Consider the following 22,462-nt stretch of genomic DNA (forward strand, 5'->3'; position numbering starts at 1 on the left):
ACAGCCTGGCCAAACCACTTTACCATGTCACTATTAGTGACTTGTGGGGAAAGGCCATTTATGTCCTCTGTAGCAATGAGTTAACAATGATCCACCACCTGATGCAATCAGCCTGCTCTCCACACATGGCAAACCAAGCTTGAACTGTGAAATTGCATCCTATAAAATTGTAGATGTCCCTGCAGAATAACACTTCATTGAAAGTTTGCAGGCATTTTTTGCTGACTTGGAGCGTGTTTGTATATTTTCCCCACTAGAACAGTTTTCATACAGTTATTTTTTTCTCCTCAAAGCCCACTTTAGAAAATATAAATGGTAATTATGTAAAACACGTGATGTTATTACTGAATCCCTCATTTTGGTAAAATTCAGTAGAAAGACACTGTAGCAGAGATCCAATTGGATCTTGAAAATAAAACAGAGCACCTCTCTCCAAAATCAGTTTCACTAAACATATGTGCAAATTAAATTAGTTTATTAATTTCTCTAAGTACGTCCATTTGCTAGAAAGGATTAAGCCATAAAAAATTAATAAGAAAATCTAACAGGTCCTTGTGGCTAAAAGGGGAAGGTCCAGCTACTTCACAGAACCAGACAATTGTGGAATGAGTCAGGATGCAAGGTAGTACTGGAGGTCCAACCTCCTTGCTCAGACAGAGGCATCCTAGAACACATGGATTGGATGTCCAATGGGCACAGGATTGCATCCAGATGGCTCCTGAATATCTGCAGTGAAGGAGACTCCACAACCTCTTGGGCCAATCTGTTCCAGTGCTTGGTCACCCACACAATAAAGTTTTTCCTCATGTTCAGGTGGAGCTCCCTCTGTTTCTGCCTATTTCTTCACATCTTACTGCTCAGCACCGCCGATAAAAGCCTGACTCCATCCTCTTGACACCCTCCCTTCAGATATACATCTTCCATTTATCCATTCACTTCATCCACACATTTCCACTCCAGCACCAGCTCTGGTGTTTGTCAGACTCCTATGTAAAGCAGCTCTATAACATGGCAAAAACAAATAATACAAAACCCCTTTTTTTCTTCTTCATTAATAAATTGCGTTGTCTCAAAAGAGGGTCTAGTGAGTGTCAGAGCCAAGTCTGGGAGTGGAAGAGATGGGATCTCCCAATTCCAACAGAGATTATTTGAAAGAAGGGGATGAGTGACTTGAGTAGCAGAGCCTTTTTGAAGGATCTTTCTGATGGATTGTGAATTTTTAGAGCAGCTCAATCTCATGTGATTTTACCTCGAGAACAGCACATGCAGTGCTCTTCCTGTCAAGGCACAGACAGTACTCTCTTCTTTAACTTGAATTTCCCTGCCTTTAACTTCAGCTTGGAAAAAAAAACAATTAAAAAATCCTTCTTCCTGATCAATGCAACAGGTTTGCCATGCAGCTTCCATGAGGTGAGCAAGATCTTATACCCAGGCCAGGCAAACCCACTATTGCAACTAATATTCAGACATAGTTTTGTTGCTTTTGATACTAAAGTTGTCCCACTTTCAATAATACATCATGTTTTTAAAATAAGATATCATCAGGCTTAGCAGAATATCTAGAAAAATTATACTCTTTCTGGTATGTTTTATGTTACTCTTGATAGATGCTGAACTTGACACTTTCATCTGGAATTATTATATAGAACAGTCCTGATTTGCAGTTATTCCCTGCTGTCCATTAAGCTTTTAGCAATCCCAAATCAAAATGGAATATTATTATCTCATCCTACTCTTCCAATACTTTTACAGAAGTACTGAGGATTCCAGCACTGAAGCATGTGGTTTTGAAGGCATGGTGCAAAGCAGAAACAGCAGCAGAAATAATGACAGTCAGAAGTGCTGTAAACTGCTCTTACACTATGCCCGCCCGTTTCTTTATTTTTGAGCCATAATCTGTGTCTCAGCTTATATCTGCAGGGAAGCTTCAATTTCTGACAGCTTGTAGTGATGCTGAGAAATACAGTGAAGAAAGCCACTCATCCAGTGGCAAAGTATTCACACACATAAAAGTGGTACTGAAGCTAATGAAGCTGCTATCGTTTTCAGCAAGGGGTTACAGCTTGAGGGTCTTGGTCTGCAAGATCTCCATGACATACCCCTCTGGTACCTTCCACAAAGATTTTGCCAACAGAAACCACAGATCTGTGCAGCACTGGATCTCATCTGTGAAACAGCCTGGGCTGCAGGGAAAGACCTTGGTCCTCCTTTTTATGTACCCCAATATCACCTATACAGTATTTTGTCCGTGCTTTTGCAGAGGATGGGGAGCTAATAATGCTGTTTCAAATGTCCAAAGAAGCTGATTTGTTACCCTTGTTTTTATTCTCTCATTGCCCAAAGTAATTCAGTTACCAGAGAAGCAAAATTAAAATACCTACAAATGAAAGTTCTTCTCACAGTTGGAACAGATTCTACCTGTGTTAAAACTGAGATGGAATCAATGCTCGGGGTGCCAGAAGGAGATGTGAAAAATCCTGTTCCTAATTCTAATTCTCTATTCGTATGCAAACCATCAGAGTACATCTCTGGGGTAAAAGGTAAAGCCATCTACTCTTCTCTGGAGGCTTGCTCATATTGTCTTGCTTATTAGCCCCCTTGGGGTGAGCTGACTGTAATATCTATCCAACTTTGCACCAACTTTATTTAAATCTGAAAATTTTGCTGTAGTGACAGTGAAGAAAAAACACGGAGCCCCAGAAATCTTTGCCCTACATAAATTTTGGAACTTAAAATGTCAGTAAATATCCAGGCATGAGGAAATACTCCCTTCAAAGTTTGCCATAACTTAATTCTTTGAAATACAGGGGTGCAAGAGGAGAATTTCCAGGATTTTCTGGACTTAAGTCATAAATAAAACAGACTGCATGTATTTGGCAGGAAGCCTCCTTTATGAGGGTAAAATTAATCCCCATACAGAGCATCAACATCAGCCTGAGCAACACTGATGTACCAGTTAAATCCTATTTCAAGAGTTTTGTTTAGGACTTCAGAGGGTTTTGTTTTGGCCTCTTTGAGTTGGAGATATTTTCATTCTCAGTGATTTCTTTTTTTTCCTAAGGTTAATTAGATCCAAGCTCTGGTTTGTTTTGTTTTTCTGAGTTGAAAGGTAATTTTCACTTCTTTTCATCTCATTGTAATGTTAAGGTATTCATCTGAAATTTGAATTGTAAAGAAAACCATGAAAAATCAAGGGACTTGTAACAGTTTTATGTATTTTGGCAATACTGAGAACAGATTCCTGCCAATAAACTGTTTGAGATAAATAGGAATTAATTGGAGTCATGTGGATTTAAGCTGATGTTGAGGGGAATAAAAGGACAGATATTAAACACAATTCAGACAGATATTCTTCATAAAAGGTGCTTCAAATGTGGAATTTGCCATATGTTCCATGTATGTCAACATGTTTCATCATGATCTACAGCAAAATAGCTAATGATGTGGATCAAAAACGATAGATTCTTCATGCTTGAGGAGATCAGTGGCATTACAGCAATCAAATTTGCTGAGAATAAAGCAAAAATTATGTTTAGACAGTGTCAGTGCCAGAATGGGCTGATTTCTCTACTATTCTACTATACCGACCAAGTAAAGTCATGATGCCAACCACAGAGGCTTGAGTCTTGTTCAGACACTTGAGGTCTGAAAGGATTCCTGTTTGATAGCTGAGGGTGAGCAAGTATCTTGGTGGCTTCAATTTTTGGGTCCATGCAGGCCTGTAAAAGCCTACATAACCTCCAGCCACTGGATGTACCTCTTACCGATACCAGTAATCCTAAAAAAAAATCTAAAAAATTATAATTGAAGCACAGATACACAATAGAGTTATGTCTGCACAAGTTACCTCCCACCAGCTGAGCAGCTGTATGCATGGCCAGCTCAAAGTAAGGAGCTAAGGAATTTATTACTTCACAGATGAGCAGACTCAGAGCATGTGCCTAACTTCTAGCACAGTTAGCACAATTAAATTGACACCTGACAAGTTGTTACGCTACCATAGCAAATTTGTATGTGTGACCTTTGATTTTTACTAATACTAGTGTAGAGAGCTATGATTTTGTCAAAACACACTGATATGTTGGTACGAGTGGGACCTAGCCTTAAAGAGAAAGACTTTCTTCCTAAAAGGCTTTCATCAAGTGGATGCACACTTGGGGCTTGTGAGTAAAATTTCATACCAAGACAAATTTCAGACTTTTCCAGAAATGGAGAAAAGTTCCCTATGAGGGGAAGAGATCACTGTTACTTAAACTTACATCTTATTTTATTAAAGTCAGGATTACAACCAGTTTGCAACTAAGCTTTCTTACCAAATGAATACCAGATTGCTTTTGCAGGGCTTTATAAACAATGATTTGTTCATGTGCAGAAAGCATGCATTACTAACTCATCTACAGAAGCAGAGTTCATTCCCTAGGACACTCAAATGAACAGCTTCCATCAACACAATATTTGTATTTAAAAGACAGGGAATGCAAGAAAACACTGTTTGGAGATCAAGAGGAAAAACATGCACTAAATATGCTACTGTATAGTTCTTCATTGTCTTATTGAATGTTTATTTTTAAATGTGATTGGTGTTGAATTGTCCTGGAACATTTTAACTGAATAAAGCTGCCTGGTCTCATAACAGAATTTATTTTAGACAAGAACAACAATAATTAACAATTAGGACAGGAGATTTGACTCGACAACTTCTTCCCCATGGCAAAATCTATTGCTAATAACATTAGGCAGCAATAATTTACAATCTTTTATTTATACCATAGTGCCATAGTGTTCTGGCAGAGAGGACACTATTTCCAATACACAGTACTGGAAAGGCAAATTTAACACAGTGTTCCAAAATGTTTTCATTCCACCTAAAGCCGTGCATCTGATATGTTCCAAAGAGAAAACTAGTGTCATTTTTGGATAAGGGGGTGTGTATGTGGGTGTGTGTGGAAAAGACAATTTAACCTTGTCTTTAAAGGGAGAAAATTTAAAAGAAATCTTCAGTTCGGCCTGCACCAGGTGCATTGCTAGACTGTGATGGTTGATAGTCTCCCTTTTTCTGGGTGTATAGAAGGCAGCAACATAAAAGGTGGTGAGCTAGTTAAGCTTCACAGCTTAGAGTTTATAGTTCAAACTGCCTACCCTGTTTAAAGACCCACTGTCATTTTCTTTGTGAAATCCTGGAAAGTGTATGCTAGGTTGAATTAATCAACATTGACTTTAACACTGCATAATGACAAAGCCATGGTGTCTTTAAAAGCCAGTGTGATTGTGAATGAAATAATGGCTCGAAAAAAGAAGAATTCTGCACCATGGACTAGTAATTGGTGAACCCACACAATAGTGATGAAGCTAGAATTGAGGATAAAGTGAACAATTTTAAAGAAAGAAAAGGATAAATCTGTAAAACCATCTAACTCTCCAAAGCTAATTTTAAATCTCACTCAGCTTCTGCTTAACCTAGGAGATGCTTCATCCTGGAGACATGCTTTACAGAGGTATCTAAACTGGTCCCTAATACCTAGGTGATGAAGGAATTGTCTCAGGAGGGGAGCAATAAGGCTATAAGCCTCATCAGAGGAAGTCTCCTGCAAGTTCCTGGTGCTGATGACAGTATTGTGAGAGGGGAAAAATATTGACTCCAGTCTTCTTAAGGAAGAAACAAAGAGAAACCTGGACAGCCTGTATCCTAGGGAAGTATTGTACTCACTGGAGCATTAGACAAAAATGGGACAAAACCTGTCCCACGCTATCAGTTTGGACACACAGCTCCCAGCAAACCCATTTGGAAGAGCTAAGCACCACTTTCTCCAAAGGTGCAGCAGGGAGTGTAGCACTCCCATAAGCTTTTCCTCAGAGCTATATGTAACAGGTCAGACCTTTAGCCCGTTTGACCCCTGCCCACAGCCAGGTCTATAGGAGCCAGGTCATTCATGGCATGAAGGCACAACCTGAGCTGTACCAAGCATGACAGTGAGGTCACAGTGCCTTCCAGACGATGCCTAAGTCATTTTGTGAATCTAACTTTAAGTCCACAAATTGGCAGAGGAAGAATGTAATGTAGAAATTAAATAAAAAGGTATTGTAAAATAGGAAAGGGAAACGGGGAAACAGAAAGGCATATCAAGGTCATTTTTCCATTTTAAAGTTATAGTTTGGACATGACTTTTGTGGTATGGAAGAGTTTACAGGCAGATAAGTTATTTTTGCTGCACTTTCTTAGTTTAAAATTGGTACAATTGAAAAAGAAAAGAGGAATCACAGTGACAAGCTGAAGACAAAAAAGTAACTCTTCATTTTGAATAGACAAAAACGAGTAAGAGAAGGGTGTCATTTTTAATAAAGGGGCATGGAACAAGCAATGTGCAAGCAGAACACTCAGGTTTACAAAACTCTAGGTATTAACAAAGAGCAGCAAAAGGATTAGCCATAGAAAAACACAGTTCTGCTACAATCCATCTCATCCATCAGTCACAGTCAGCCGCACTTTAAAGTTCTCTATTTCAATGAAACCTCCCAGCCTCCTCTTTCAGTAGGAAAGTGGCTTTTCCTCCTGCAACCACACAGCTTCTTAAAATATTTCAAATACATCTCATAATGAAGTTGTCCTTGGTGTATGGCCTGTTGGACAGATATTGCACACCAGTTTGCTTCTCCCAGCTGAGTGGTGGTATGGGTAGGCCACTTCCTCTCTCATCTGTAAAATGAAGATTATTTCAGTCTTCCTGTTGAATAGACAAGGCAAGAGTAACGATGTTATTACTCAAACTAATTATCAGAGTGATTTCTTGACATATTGTTTGCTTTCTGAACCTTCCATCAAATATTTAAACTCCTCTGGATTGCTCAGTTTAAAATCTTAAACAAACCATAGGAATAAATTTACTTGCACATACACTGTAAGAAGGACATTTCGATTATCCTGAAGTTTTATTATTCCACCTCAAGGAGCGGCACCATCTCCTGCATAGGTTCATGGAAGGGATGGACTTTGTTTGCTGAGAGCAGACATTTTTAACTTGGTTTTCTAGTCCAATGAAATGATAGATAACAAAAAAATGGACATGGTTATAGATATGGTTGTATATGAGCATCCATAACTGAGGAGAATGTATCACTTTGTCTCTTCTGGTATCATTAATGCAGAACAGCATTTTGCAGAGACAGGCCTAAGCATATGATATTGTTTCCCAGAGGAAGCTCAAAGCTTGTTAACTGAAATCTGGAGAAGTAAGAAAAAAACCCTATTAGATACTGACACACCAGCAACAGACTGGAGTAAATCTTGTTTGTGATAGGTGCCTTACAGCTGTGGATGACAGTGCCATAGGGGCAGAGAGTGAGCTATTGTCATGTAAGCTGTTTAGCTGAGCTAGACTGCAGAGCAGGACACAGGCTCAGATGAATCAGGGGACTGAAAAGTGCAAGGACTCTTCATATGAAATGGGAATATGGGCCACACAAGCCAGTGCTGGTAGGGGGTCTCTCTCTGGGGACAAGGCTTGAACTAGAGAGATTATATCAAAAGCTATGACTACAATTTACATTCTCTGTTTTGTATGGCACCGTAGTACTAGTAACAATAGCACACAGACTTTACACAAAAACAATCTTTTCTTTTGCTGAGGCTTGTCTACACAGGGAAATTCAGTAGTATCTTTATATCAGCATAACTCCCCATGTGGACACTCTTCCTTCAGAATAATTCCAGGATAATTACAATTATGCTGTATAATTATGCTGCATAATTATAACAGTGAATTTCTTGGTGTAAACAAGCCCTTACTCTTTAGCTGAATCTACTGGAACCTTCAGAATTATGTTGCTGTCTTTGCTGTTTACAGCCTTCTCAAACTTGTCAGTTTTATGCTATGCATTCCCAACCCACTAGCTGCTGTTTATCCAAAGTAAACATATTTGATTGCTCTAATTTGTTCTCAGATCAGTCTCTCATACCCTTATCTGACATACAGAGCATCACAGTGTTTGGTAGGTCTTTCTTAACATCAGGACTTTGAAGCATAGCACATGTGCCCAGATGCCTTTAAGTGGCTGTAAATCTGATTTGTAGGAACTATAGAAGGAATTTCCTTCTTATTGTTGAGGAAGAAGAAATCCAACTTGCGCAAACAAATGGTAGATAAATTCTCCTTACAATTTCCCAAGAGTCTAGCCATCCTCTTCACTCACCCAGCTCTGCTGCAGTTAGGTGAGGAAACAGAGGCCACATCAAATGAGGTGTTTTAACCTTGTGAGCAGCCCTGGAAGATAAAAGCATCTGTCACTGCTCCACATTAGCATTCTTGTCCTCATCAGCAAACATCAGCTTCAGTTTGAGAGAAAGATGAGTAATCTGGTTTAGGTGGCAGTGCAAAGTCACCAGCATTTTTGGTCTTGTTTTCTTAGCAGTCTGAGAAGCCAGGTATGCTGCTAGCCAGGTTACCAGTCCAGCATCTAGGGAATGCTACTCTACCACCCTGTTTGGAATTGTGGCATGACTCTGAAGAACTCTTCACTGATGTTAACTGTTGCCTCTAAACAGCTTTCAAATTATTTACTGTACAGGATATTCATACCAAATTTACCTCCTCTTCCTAAAATATTGTCAATATCTCTAATAGCAATAGTTCTGATGTTGATAATACCAAACAGAGCAAATAAACTGTTATTAATCATTTGCTTGGCCTTGATGTTTTAAAGCATTTCTGGAGCACTTCTTGTGATCCCTGGCAGTCCAGTAGCTTCAGGGATGGTCTGTTCACAGCCAGGGAAACACAGGTTCCCACTGGGCTTGAGTGCAACAGGCTGGTAGGTGCACATCATAGCTACTGGAGTTGAAGGCAAGAAGAATAGAACATGATTCAGTTTTGCTAATGGCAGAAGTTTAGGATCTTAATAAGCGATAAGGAGTAGACCATAAAATTATTTGTATTTCAGCTTCAAACTCTTGCTCAGTTTCATTTTGCATTCACAAATGTACTGCTGAATTACTTTTTTCTCCCCTCCCGCCACTTTGCTTTCCATCCAAGTAAAGGAAAACTTATTTCTTGTCTTGATTACAAGGAGCATACTAAAGCTGCTTTTTGCTGGTGCAGTCAGAGGTTGAACTGTGTCAGTTGGGAAAGATCATGGTAGGGCAAGTCACAAGGGAGTTCTGCTGTGTCCCTAATTAGCTGAGCTACCCAAATAATGTAGAAGGTCATCAGAAGCCATTTTCACTCTCTTTCTCAGATAGGAGAGAGGCTGACTACTCTGATCTCATTTTAAAGAAAACAGAAGGAAAGGAAGATTTTTATCCATTCCAATAATTTATCACATGCAGCAGTGCAGCTGTTTATATCAGAAGGCGGAAGTGGAAGAAAAGCCTTTGTTTCTCTTTGGTAAATTTTCCATGACACTCTCAGTAGAAGAGAACTATTTTATTTTGTAGGGTACAACCCTCACATGGGAACACAACAGCAACAAAAGAAAGGTTACCTGATTATTTGGCAGCAAGTTAGTATTCTTGATTCAGTTATTTAACTTCAGCATTCCTGTAGCTTTTTTCAGTTGCAGGAATAAAACTTGGAAATTATAGAAACTCCTACTCTGCCTTTGTTCAAGTGTGAGCACAGGTCATATAGACATTTTAAAGTCTCAAGCATTTGAATTATATGTGAAAAATATTAGTATCCTCTTGTATTCGAATGCCTACTCCTGGAATTGACATGGATGCAATGAACATTTATATTACTATTGCTTAACTGAGCTATCACTGTGCTTGGAGCTGTGCTGTAGAAAAAGGGTAACACTGGATCAAAGGCAGGGTAGGTGCACGATGCTGTGGTTCACAGGGTGCTTGGGCTGGTTCTGTTCCTCAGATGAGATTTCAGAGCAGTCACTGCAGGCAGAATTCACACAGGGGAACAAAAGAAAGATGGCTTTTTAGACATTGTGAAACAGAACAGAAAGAAATAGGGGAAAAAGTCCCTGTTTCCACCAAACATGCTTGTAGAATTCAATCGGTGAGAATATAACTCAGGAAAAAAACACACATGTCTTTCATGTAAAAAAATACTGGAACATTTGAAAGGCTCAGGTTAGGATAATACAACAAGGGTTGTAAGCCTGAAACCCATTTTTACCTTAGCAAGCATCTATGTACCAATTCAGAGGAGTTCACTAAGAACTTCACTTCTAATTGGACTCAGTAAAGGAGCTTTGTTCAATTAGCCTCAAGGGTCTGTTAACAAAAAAATCCACTAATATTAGGAAAATTATATGTATGAAAAGCTAGTTGTGATCATGTCACCAACTTCTTCATGAACTGAATTGTGTTGGGAAAATAAGATAATAAAAACTTGCCAAGTGGGACTAAATAATTAAATTTTAAATAAACTATAATTTTCAGTTATGTCGTAACTCTAATAGTTGAAAGAAAACATTGAGAAGCAGGAAAGCACACGTTAATATAGGAATTTAAGGATAATAGCAGAAAGCACTAATACTGATTAGGATGATTATGATGATTATAACTTCCAGTATGTAACATCATAATGAAAATGATCCAGCCTCTCAGAAGTTATGCATTTAGCTAGGCACTTGGAAAAATCTTTTCATGCTTGGATGGTTTATGCAGTTACAGTAGAACTTCCAAAGAAATAAGGAAAGGAATTAAGTAAGATGATGGGAATAACGATGCTTTATGCAGAGGAAAACATTCCTCATTCAAAAACATCCTCCAACCCCACCAAATAAGAACACAGGAAAATATAATATATACAGAAATATTTGGATAGAAAATATCCAAAAATTTGGAAAATATTTGGATAGAAATCATTCAGAGGTAACACTGGGAAGCATGGTGACTTCAGTTGCAGTCCAGTCAATATTGAGATTTATTGATCTGAGAGATAAATATTGACCAAGGTGATGCCAAAGTCAATATTTAACTTCTGGGACCATAAATCTTAATGGCAACTGTAAAGAGTAGTCAGTATAATCTATGTTTTATATATATTTTATTGCCTTTTACAAGGATATAAAAGGTTTCATAAAAGAGATACTGTTTTGTTCATTTCAAAAAGTCTTTGCCTTGCCAGAGCAATCCAAGTGTATATGCTTGCCTTTTCAAAGATCATCTAATGATTGGTGTGGTCTCAAAATTGTGAGAATCATTTGCATGATGAATAAATTGCCTATTAAACAAAAAATCCTCACAAACAAAAAACAAAACTGTTGGCAGCAGCATCTTTTGAGATTTAAGTTGCCTGTGAAAGTTACTTATCATACATGCAACACCTTGCTAGATAAAGGTATTTAACCACTATGGGGTAAATCAGCTATAAATTATGTAAGCTACCTGCAATTCTCCTGAGGTTTCATAATTTTTTACTGCTACACCTCAACACATCAACTGGATCCATAAAATGTTCATGTACATACCAGTTCCTCTTATATTTACATATTATTATAGTACACATACTACTGTGCTCTCTTGTATATTGTATTTTTCTGATTTTGTTATTAAAATTTCTATCAAATCTGCTTCTAATATGTGAAGCATTCTTTAACTCATTGTCTAGAGTTCACAGTATTAAATAGAAAGATCTTTTTCTCACTTGCTGTCTCCTTTCTCTTTGCTTATGTTAAAGAGATGATACTGACAACCATAGCTAAGGTAAATGCAAGTTAAAAAATACCCATGAGGTAGCAAATGATAATTTAGTTAACAATCTCAGAACAGTCCTAACTGTCCCAACGTTCTCCCTAATGTTCAGAGATTTCTTTTATTACATTAGAAGACATTACTTTTCAAAAGCCACTGCATATTTGACATTAACTTTTCTGACACATGAAAAGACACTTTTATAATAAAAGATTACTTGGACACTACTGCAGTGAGTGAGCCCAACTCTTCCTGAAAACCAAATTTTTAGACCAGTTTATGTGATCTAACACAGCACAAGAGAATGTTTTGACACAATTTTATGTAATAAAGCTTTAATTCTATTAAAAGAAGGCTTTATGACATTAAGGAGCAAGACAGTTAACCTCAAATGGTTTATTCATGTCAGCACAGTCCAAAGATGTAATTAGTTGTAATGTCCTTACACTCGGAGTCAGGAGTTTACAGAGGGAAGAGACACCAATGGCATTGCCCAGATCTTGCTATTCACTCCCCAGGGGGCTGGGCTGTCTAATTTTACATCTCAGAGTCGTAACAGGCAATGGCCTTCCTCTAAAAAAGTGTCAGTACATTACCAGGACAACTTACAGGGAGCCTTTTCATGCCTCAGAAACAGTGAGCTTACACAGGTACATCTGAACCAATGCAGAGCTGGGTGCCTAGGCTTTAGAAGTGCCGCATTTTAGACACTTGTTAGCAGGCACTTAGAGATAATAGATATTTGGCAGTTTTAGTCTGATCACTTGCATGACTCATTAAAATTTTGACTGTCAGAAAAAAAAAAAAAAAAAATAAAATCAGAATTGTCTGGAAAGAGATTCCCTTGTCAGGCTGTTTCTCATGACTTTCCCGGTCTTCAGAACTCCGCAATTAAGTGATGGAATTTTGTTGATATCACTTCTCTTGTTTCCGGAGGTGGCAAGGCTAGAAAATATGTTAATTAGCTAACACAGTAAAAAACCATACCCACTTCCCCCATTTCCAGTGCTAGCAATTGAGCAAACACTGATACTGGAAGCACTCTCAAAGTTTACACTCGCCTGAGGGAGTATCTTCCAAACCTTACCATAAGGGTAAGTCAAGTATTTTGCTCATTTTAAGTATCTGCATTTGTAAGCTGTGGTGATAATACTGGGAAAGAATGCAGTTTACAAAAGGGATGACTCTAGACATGATAACACTCTGAGATAACATTTTAAGAGAAGCAAACTGGGGGGAGGGGGTCCTTTATCTGTTACATCACAACAATATGGCTTTTGAAATGTTCTGTAGGTAGCTGTATTTGCAAACTGTAACTTGTGATGACTCCAGTGACAAAGGGAGGGAGAGTCATCCCAGTATGGGGGGAGCGGGGGAGGGGAAATCATTCCATAGTTTGCGTTTCCCCTACGTGTAGTCATCATCTGGCATTCGGCTTGGGTGTAATAACTTGGTGTCTCTTTGTTCCCCCATACGGGATGAAGGCTCTAATCAGTTTTGTCAGAACGTTTGCTCAGTTAATCGCCTAGCAATGTGTGATGAATAATCTGCCTATTGACTGTCTCAGCAGTTGGTGGGTTCTCCACCCTCACCCCATGGTGAGACGCTTCGCGTTTCTGCTGGCTGCTCATTTTCCTTTAAAAGAGGAGCACGGTCTCTCTTCCCCGGCCCCAATAGGCACATCCCACCCTTCCCACCCCTTTTAGCCTCACAGCTCTCTTCTCCCCTTTCCCTCAGGAATCTGGAAAATGCTGCCCGCCCACTCTGGGTTTTGTCCTTGGATAACTACCTTCCTGCCAGTCACCTTGAGCTCTCATACCACAGAGTGTTCCCTCTCTGCTGAGCTTCGGATCTTTATTTTCATACCAAGAGAAACAGATTTAAGATGAACAGGAAAGTTTTGGCAACAACTGTCATCACATTATCAACACAGTGTTAGTGATGAATAGTTCTGGAGGAAAGAAAATACCACAGAAAGCTCTACTTCACTGGGACAAAAATACAAGGGAGGATCTGAGAGGTTCCTTCATCATTGACTCAGAAGAAGAAAAATAAGAAAAAACTCTAATCAAAATATCGAATCTCAATTGCCTGCAACTGTGAATTGACTTGACAAGAAAAATCCAGGCCTCTCTTCTGCATGTGACTGCACAAAACTGTGTGGTCTGTCTGCGCCAGCCCTTTGCAGAGCAGAGAACTGTAGGGAAGTTTTTTGCAGCAGCTGTGATTTTAACATGGTTGGTTAAAAAAAGCAGAACAGAACATCTGTGTAAGGTAAAAGGCCTCAGCTCCCATGTCAGGGTAATATTTCTGTAAGTTCCTAAATTAGGCCAGAAATAAAACCCATTATACAATAAGCAGTGTAGGTTTTTGGGACAGCAATATACTCTTATAAAGGCTGAGAGAGCTACATTGTGCATTGGGAAGAATACAGAAAACATTGCATAGAACATGGAATTGAGGAAATATAAATTAAAATCTTTGTAACTGCCAGCTGTGGGGTCTTTTCTGACCTATCTGAAATTCTCAACTGTACTAACTTCGAATAAGTAGAGATGTACTGTTAATGTAATATTGGACTTGTTACAGAACTTCCTTCATGGACAGGTAAATCTGCCTTAGATCAAGCTCCAACTCTGACAGCCAGATTTCACCAAAGTGACATACATGTAGGCACTATTCTGATAATTGTTACACAGTTTGGATTCTGTGTCTCTCTTTTTAAGGATGTTCTATTTTTCAAAATTATTATTACCACCTAAATAAAAGTGGCTACAGCTCTTCTTTGTATGCTTCTGATTTATTGTTTGCATTGTCCCACAATGACACAGATAGATAGATAGATAGATAGATAGATAGATAGATAGATAGATAGATAGATAGATATAGATTATATAGATAAATGTTTTTGTCAGACAAGTGGTACCAAAAGTCACCTGCTTTCTGTGTGTTCCTGGAACCCACTAGATCCTGCAGGCAACCTAAACTAAGTCAGATGTTGTATTGTCTACATTCACACCCATCCTTGCTGTTAGGGAGTCCCACCCCTCCCTCAGAGCCATCTTGGCTGCACAACCAGGAGGGCTCACGGGATAGCTGGAGCCAGGCATGGCATGACAGGTCCCAGCACACAGGAGTTAAGAGTATCCCCAAATGCATCCTTTCACATTTGCATGCAGGTCTTGCCCAATGCTTTCCCCAAAGGCACAGAGACTGAATCATTTCAGAGCTCACAGGAAGCAAACAGATGGTCAGCAAGAAAATGATACATTATATATCTATGCATAAAAGTATGCATATTTGAAAGCATGTACAAGCCTCCTTGGAGTGAGTATACAGAGTTTCACTGCTTTTTCTAGGGTTCTGGGAACTTGTTTTCAGCTTGAACTTAGTGTCAAATAAATCTGGTTTATAGGTCACTTGTGATAGTTTGCAACCAAGTGGCATAGCACTGTGAGGCAGATACCACTGCATATTATATCATCAAGAATTCCTGATGAAAAAATAAGGAAAACATTTTAGATCTCTTGCTTTTGTGTTTTGAAGCTTCTCTTGCAATGGAGAAACTTGCTGAAATAAATTAAATCAATTGAATTCTGCACAAAACACCTGACACAAGTGAATTATGCTAATAGAATGGGTGTGTGTAGTTCACCATAGATGTATATCTCATGATCCCTGTTCACACCTCAGCATCTCATTCACACATTCTTGAGAGAAGGATCAATCAAAAGCAAGGTGCTAAATAGCATGCCTTTAGTTAACTAGATTTCTGAAGTTTCTAGGAGTTTCTAGAAGTCCAAGAAACAGGAGAGATGCACATTGTATGGATTTTACATTTAAACGTGAAAAAGAGCCTGCCCTCCAAGTTTCTATTCTCTTTCGTCAACCCTTGCATGTATTTTCCAAATATCTCTTTTTCCCACTACCTCCTTTCAATGAACACCATGCATTCAAATTTCTCACCCACTGGCTGAATTGCCATTTCATCTGCTCCTCCACAATCAGCTCATAGTCTTCTCAGAGATGTTTTGAAGAACTCTGTACAATCTACTTGATGAATTTTCATGTCAAAAACATGTCATGTCATGTTCATGCTACCTGAACATGAACAGAAATGTTTTGGCATGGAAAAGTGATGCAAGAGGATGGGGATAAGAGGAGAAGCAGCAAGGTCCTCTTTCCAGCAGAACACTTGTGATAATACAACAGTCCCTGTCTCCAGAAGCATCCTGTTCTTCACAACCTAAGCCTTTCCCCTGTATTGCAGACCAGGCATCACACTCAGGCTCACAAGCCCCTTGCAGAGCTCCTCCCAGCAGGCTGGGCTAGGCAAATAGATGCGGAGAAAGAGAAATTCTAGGAAGACTGCAAAGTCTATGCCTAACGCCCTACTTTTTGCCTCAACTTCCCAGGGCCTAAATCTGACCTTCCCTACCTCTTCATGCTATAGCTTGTTCACTAAAGCCTGGTGAAGAGAACCAGAGCTTTTGCTGAACTTTTTATATCTGTAGTCAGGACATGTGACAATATTTTCCAAACAGATCATAATTTAACATTTTAGGATCTGTCACCTAAATTTGAAAAGCAAAGCTTCTGTACTTTTCTGACCAAACTGCCATGAGTCAAACTCTCCCACCACACTCTACATCACAGACCTCAGTTTTTATTCTCCTGTACTTGGCACGGGTGAAACCACACCTTGAATTCTGCACATAGTTCTGAACCACTCACTTCAAGAAGGACAATGAGGGGCTGAAGCGAGTCCAGAGAAGTGCAACAGAGCTGGGGAAGGGTCTGGAACACAAGTGCTGTGAAGAGCATCTGAGTGAGCTGAGGGATTTGGCCTGCAGAAAAGGAGGCCCAGGGGAGACTTTATCACTCTCTACAACTGCCTGAAGATGGCTGTAGCCAGGTGGGAGTTATCCTCTTCTCACAGGGAACTAGCAACAGGATGAGAGGACATAGTCTTAGGCTGCACCAGGGGATCTTCAAGCTGGACATTAGGAGGAATTTCTTCAAAAAATAGTGATTAAATATGAGAATGGACTGCTGAGGGAGGTGGTGGAGTCACTGTTCCTTGAGGTGTTTAAGTCTTGAGGTGTTTAAGACTTGAGGTGTTGAAGAAATGACTGGATGTGGCACTGAGTGCCATGGTCTAGTTGACAAAGTGGTGTTTGGTCATAGGTTGGACTCTATCATCTAGGATGTCTTTTCCAACTAATTGATTTTGTGATTCATACCTCCTGCCTCTTTTTGTAAGTCAACCACATTAATGACTAGTCATTGGTTATCCTTATATCTCAAATACCCTGCTAAAGCAACAATTTCACAAGTTGTTCAATGCTGACTCCAATGTGCCAAATATTAACAATTGACCTAATCCCTGATTTCAAGTAGAAAACTTACTCTTCTTAAAGTCTTAAAAGTTCACTGTTCTATAGCATACAAGAAAATTGTCATATAGGAAAAAATTAAAAGGCATATATGTTCTCTGTATTTTCTGCATATACTCATGCAGTGTCTCTGGACTCATCTCCTTCCTTTTCTGTTTTCATTCTACAGGTTTCTCCAGACTTTTTATCTGAGGTAAGTGATTGTCAGTTTATTCAAGGCACTTACCATATTTACAAGAACTAGCACAGACCTCTCACATATTTGGTCTAGGTGTGATAAGAACATTTGCTCTTTATACATTAGCCCCACTTAAAACCTGTCAAAGACACCAAGTGGTCCTGCAATATATCATCTACTCTGCAATGCAAGTGCAGCTGGGTGGTTGGCTTCATCAGCCCTTTAAGACCAGATATCACTATTGCTGCCTCAAAACAGCCACAGCTCAGAGAGGCTGGCAAGATGAACATGTGATACAATCTAACTGTGACATGATCTGTAGGAAAGCAGCTTTGTACTCTTCTGTAGCAGGCCCAGGGGCTGCAAGGCCTCCCTGGAGGTCAGAAGCCAGAGCTAGGAAATGCCAAGTCATGATGGCTGGGCCTTACCAGCCCCTCTCTTCTGCCTTTTGGACCCTGCTTATCTCTCTGTGAGCCTAAAGGTCACTTTCCCCTGGCCCTTACTATTGGACAATTTCCAAAACCCCTGTAAGGTATATAAAGCCCTACTCCTGCCTGGTTCAGCAGAAGAGCTGTCACTGAGAACCTTCGTGGCAGTCACCAATAAAGAATTCTTTGGAACCTCACACAGCGCTTCTCCTCTCTGTCCCGGCATCTGCTGAGGCACCAGCAAGCTAAAGAGCTGAAATCACAAAGAGCTGATAATCACTAAGAGCTGATATCACTTGAGCTTGCCTAAGGTTGCCTGTGGCTGGAAGTTACTTGGGAGCTTGGGTGCTGTGCTCAGCCCACTGAGCTATCCTGGCGAAGGCAGCCCACTGGGCAAAGCCCGGCTGGAAGCCGCCCGATACTCTGCCATCAGTGGGAGGTGCCCTGAACACAACAAAGGTAAGTGCTCTAGCTAAGGCTACAGCCCCTCAAGCTACACCTCTACTGGTAAAAATAAACAGTTCTGGGCCGGCTTTGGCACTAAGCCTCCAGTCATCTCCACTGTTAAATTTCTGGAATGATTTGACATGGGGCTGACTTGCACTCAACCAAGCAATCTGCAGGAAGACTTCTCGAGCTAGCACAGACCAGGGATTCTCCCCACTAGAGAACCTGGCTGCAACCACCTTGCTTCCAAAGGGTGAAAATGTTCAATTGTATGGATGCAGGCAAACCAGTGCCAGGTGACTTCAGCAGCAAAGAGATGGACGTTTGATATACTAATAGAGATGTAGCCTCACTGTCTAACAACTTCCTGTGAAGCTGAAAGTGGAAGCTTCTGAAGGAAGCCCAGCGGGTTCCCATGCCCTGAATTGCCCCTCTGCTAGCTCTGAAAAGCCAGACCCTGAATTCTCTGCTAAAGTCTTCAACATGAATGGAAAAGGGGATGAGAAGCTATAAAGCAATTAAGTTGGAGACATAAAGTTGGAGACACAATTCTCCAACATCCAGATAATCATCCCCAGGTCCATATGCAGAAGAAAAAGTGTATATGCCTGGGTTTATTTAATAGATTATACAGTCTACTTGCTCACATTTATCACATGGGCTAATGTAAGATTTACTGTCCGTAATTAATCAACCTTAGGCAAGAATATTTAGCACTTCTACTCCATTTTTCATTTTCAAAGTGCTTTTCAAACACTACCTAATTAAACATCAGGACCAATTATTTCCATGGTACTTTACAGACACCATTAAAAAATGTAATATGCACATTTTAGCACGTACATGAGGAATCTTTTTAAGTCAAAACAGCTCTATTTTCAACCTGCTGAAGGAATGAAAGCAGTAACAGGATTGAGATTTCCAAATAGACCACAGCAGCAGCCAGTTAGGTCTGCTCCTATGCACACATAAGACTGTAACCCAGTCTCCTTCTTAAAACTTCTGTCTCACACTTTCATTTTGCCTGTGAGAGGACACTTAATTACTAAAGAACTGCAGAACTGGGATGAGAAGTAATTACTTCTTTTCAAGGAAAATATGCCACCACTGGGCTGGGGTTCTGATTCATATGCTCAGCAGGAACTCATGAGGTCACACCTGTAAGTTTCACCTCATTTCTTCCACAGGGGTAACGGAACAACCTGTGTGTTCACACAGCAGTGGTGTCTTCACCAGCAAGGTCAATCCAAGGCATGGTATTTACTCACTGAAAGCTGTTCCAATATCCTTCCCTCATGACCAGAAATACAGTCAACATTGGCAATTTTTTGACCACCTTTAAGGAGAAAACTGGATGTGGTGGGCCATGCTTGTCATCCCAGCTTCTCCAGAGGTGGGTGGGTGCCCATGAACCTGGGGCTTCAGTGTGCTCAGCCAGTTTTCCACATCACATTTGTCATCAGTCTGATGATCCCTGAGCTCAGGTCAGCAGGTTGCCTAAGGAAGTGACAACCCACCTGGACCAGACACAGAGCATCTCAGTTTCTGGTGGCACAGTCCAGTTTGTGGACATGTACTGAGACTGTGGTGATTTAAATCCACCGGCCAATTGACAGTAGATTTTGAATGAGAGTGTACACACAACCTCCTGTGCTCTCTGCTACAGAGACAATGCAGAGGTAAGGCATAGACTGCAATGAGCCAAGGTTGTCAGGGCTTAACCACTTAAAGCCAGAAACCTTCTCACCTCAGTAGTGAAGAAAGGATTAACGCTGCATAAATAGGCAAACAAGGGCAGAAAGCGTGACATTTCCCTGACAAGATAAATAAAATCAAGAAGAAAAATATTCTTCATTAAACATTAAAAGTTTATGCATCTGCCAACATGGCCCAGTGCAGTTCTGGTCAGGTACCTAAGAGAGCACCACATAAGCCAGCTCCCTTATGGGAAGCAGCCTAGCCAGGCAAACATGGCATTCTGCAGCACATCATTAAGCCCTGCACAGTCAGCTGTACTGACTCAGCACATCACACTAGTGTTGCTTCACTTCTTCTGGGGCCTGGGACAGGTTTATGCAGCACAGATAACTCCATGCAGCACTTAGATGAGCTCTCCAGGTACACATCAAGGCAGGGGACAGCAAACTTTCAAGGATGGTGTGTACCAGATGGTATTTTTCTTTCCCAGATTAGAGGTTAAACATGCTGGTAAGAACGCTGTGGGATCCATGAGAGACTGCCTCTTACAGAAACAATATGCTACCATTTTCTATCATCATTAAATTGCATCTGTACAAGGCAGAAGCTCCTGCTGCTCTCAGAATGAGCCAGAAGGTGGGAGCCACCAACGTCTCTCTCCAGATGGCTCAGCCCCAAAACCAGCTCTGTGCTAGCCCTACTGGTGTTTTTAGAAACTGACCTCCATGATGCTACTGGTTTCAGTGCCTCAGACTGTGAACAGGCTGGAAGTGTCACAGGACTGCAACAAAAAAGTTCTGCAAAACTGAAATTTATGGCTAAGGCTTTTCTGCCTCATCCTGAAGTGCTGTGCTTGGGCACAGCTGCCTTACAAACAATTTACAAAATTGTAATCTGGCTTAGATGCAAGAAAATTTACCTTCAATTCACAATTAAATAAGCCAACTGTCTTTCATAAGAGTGCTAAAAGTTAGGCTTTGGTTTAGATTGTTGACCTACATGCCTCAGCTCTCTGGCTGTGAAATGGGAACAGTCTTTCCAGCAAGGACATTGCTGAAATAATTTCATTCCTGCTTATAAAATAGTGAAGTGATAATAAGAGATTTAGATGTGTTAGTTTTACTAAACTATTTAAAATATACAGAGTGGTAAAAATGGTCCCAGCCTTCCTTTTTCTTGTACTAGTGTAAATGGAAGCAATTGTATTGAACACAGCTCACTGTATATGAAACTTAATTGAAATCAGTCCTTACATCTTTGTATGTAATTAAAATGGATAACGCGAATTTTTCTGATCCCACTCTCAGCTAAGTTACATCAGCTTTTTATCTGACGACCTGTTTATGGAGCTTTTTTGTTTTAAACTTTAGCCAGTTTCAGGGCTTACACAAAGGCCATGAATGTTTTAATTTCTTTATTTCAGTATTTTCCCTGGGAAGAGCAACTTGGAGGATGCACAAGCCTGAGTTTGAAAATAAGGCCATAAAATAATTTCTGAAACCGTATGAGAAGCCAAAGCAGCAGATCTTTTAACACTTAGTCATAATTATGCAGAAACTAGAGGAAAATTAATTGCATCTACCTGTGTGCAGGAAATGTTTTTGATTTACATTTTGCCATATACCCCCAAATGCATTTTTATCCTCCTTACTAACCTAACTGTTCCAGGAACACTGCAGGGTGTAGACACAGCTAAAGGCTACACTTCATTGATCACAGATGATTCTGTTATGAAGCCTTTGCCTCTAAGGTGGAAGCTGCTCAGGTCAGCACCACCTGGAAGGGACATGGTGACTGACAGACCCTGTTCCCAGTCCACTGCAAACATCAAGTGTCAAGTGTTAGTTAAGCCACCAGACTGCATCAGGCTTCAATGACAACTGAATCCCAGCTTTGAAATCAATATTATTTCAGACAGAAATAAAAACAGGAAAAAAAAAATTGAAAGGATAAGCAATTCTAACTGTTCCATTCCTAATACTTTCTTTTTGAAGAATATTTGGCAAAATAATTTTCCTGCATTTGTTATAAATGAGCCTGAGGAACTGAAGGGACTCATTTCATACCACCTTGTGAAAGCTGTATGCTCCAGTATCAGCCCAGTAACTATGACTCCAATCACTGCAGAAATGTGTTTTCCCACAAGTACACCTGTCAGCATCCCTCCATCTATGGGTCTTTGTCAAAAAACATACAAGTTGTGTGTTTTTTAGTGAGGAGAGACCTCAGGCTAGATTCATATGGCAGCTGTTATGTCCTCATTGCAAGTGGTCAGAAAGGTCAAACTTTCTTTTTCTTCTGATTTGATGAGTTAGATGATATCTGAGGCACAAAGCAAAACTGAACTGATCATTTTTTCCACATTCACTTGCAGTGCAGAATGGGTTTTACAGGCAATATTGTTACAGGTAAGCCAGTCAGACAAACACTTTGTACAGTGTGACTTTCCAAACAAGCTTCTGATCTAATACTGTGTAATCCTGATCCTAGCCCTGATATCTCCCACTCACAGTGAGACCGAAAGAGGCTACAATAAGCAGATGTGAGCACAAATATAAAATGGTAGCAGTGATGGTACCATTCCTGGTTAGATGCCTGATGAAGCACCAAAGGAAGTGAGCCAAACAATGCCATACATTGCTAACTACCACCCCCCCCAGTCTTACCTATG

At 40.1% G+C, this 22,462-nt stretch overlaps 2 long non-coding RNA genes across 4 annotated transcripts in view; one reads left to right on the top strand and one right to left on the bottom strand.

Annotated features, from left to right (window-relative positions):
* Positions 1 to 4,270: 4,270 nt before the first annotated feature.
* Positions 4,271 to 18,057, bottom strand: LOC135296761 (uncharacterized). 3 transcript variants are annotated; one of them, XR_010358766.1, is made up of 4 exons: positions 17,840 to 18,057; positions 9,475 to 9,877; positions 8,188 to 8,258; positions 4,271 to 6,722 (listed from the first exon to the last, which is right to left on the bottom strand). It is a non-coding gene; the product is annotated as an uncharacterized LOC135296761 (long non-coding RNA). The 3 variants fall into 3 exon arrangements; XR_010358767.1 differs by having other exon boundaries at positions 4,271 to 6,694; positions 17,267 to 18,057; XR_010358765.1 differs by having other exon boundaries at positions 17,267 to 18,057.
* The window catches only part of LOC135296762 (uncharacterized), a 30,133-nt gene continuing 25,553 nt past the window's right edge, over positions 17,883 to 22,462 (top strand). Inside the window, exon 1 of the long non-coding RNA XR_010358768.1 lies at positions 17,883 to 18,105. This is a non-coding gene — a long non-coding RNA (uncharacterized LOC135296762). The remainder of the gene's footprint in view (positions 18,106 to 22,462) is intronic.

The sequence above is a fragment of the Passer domesticus genome, chromosome 3, assembly GCF_036417665.1.
Source record: "Passer domesticus isolate bPasDom1 chromosome 3, bPasDom1.hap1, whole genome shotgun sequence".
Classification (NCBI taxonomy): Eukaryota; Metazoa; Chordata; class Aves; order Passeriformes; family Passeridae; genus Passer; species Passer domesticus.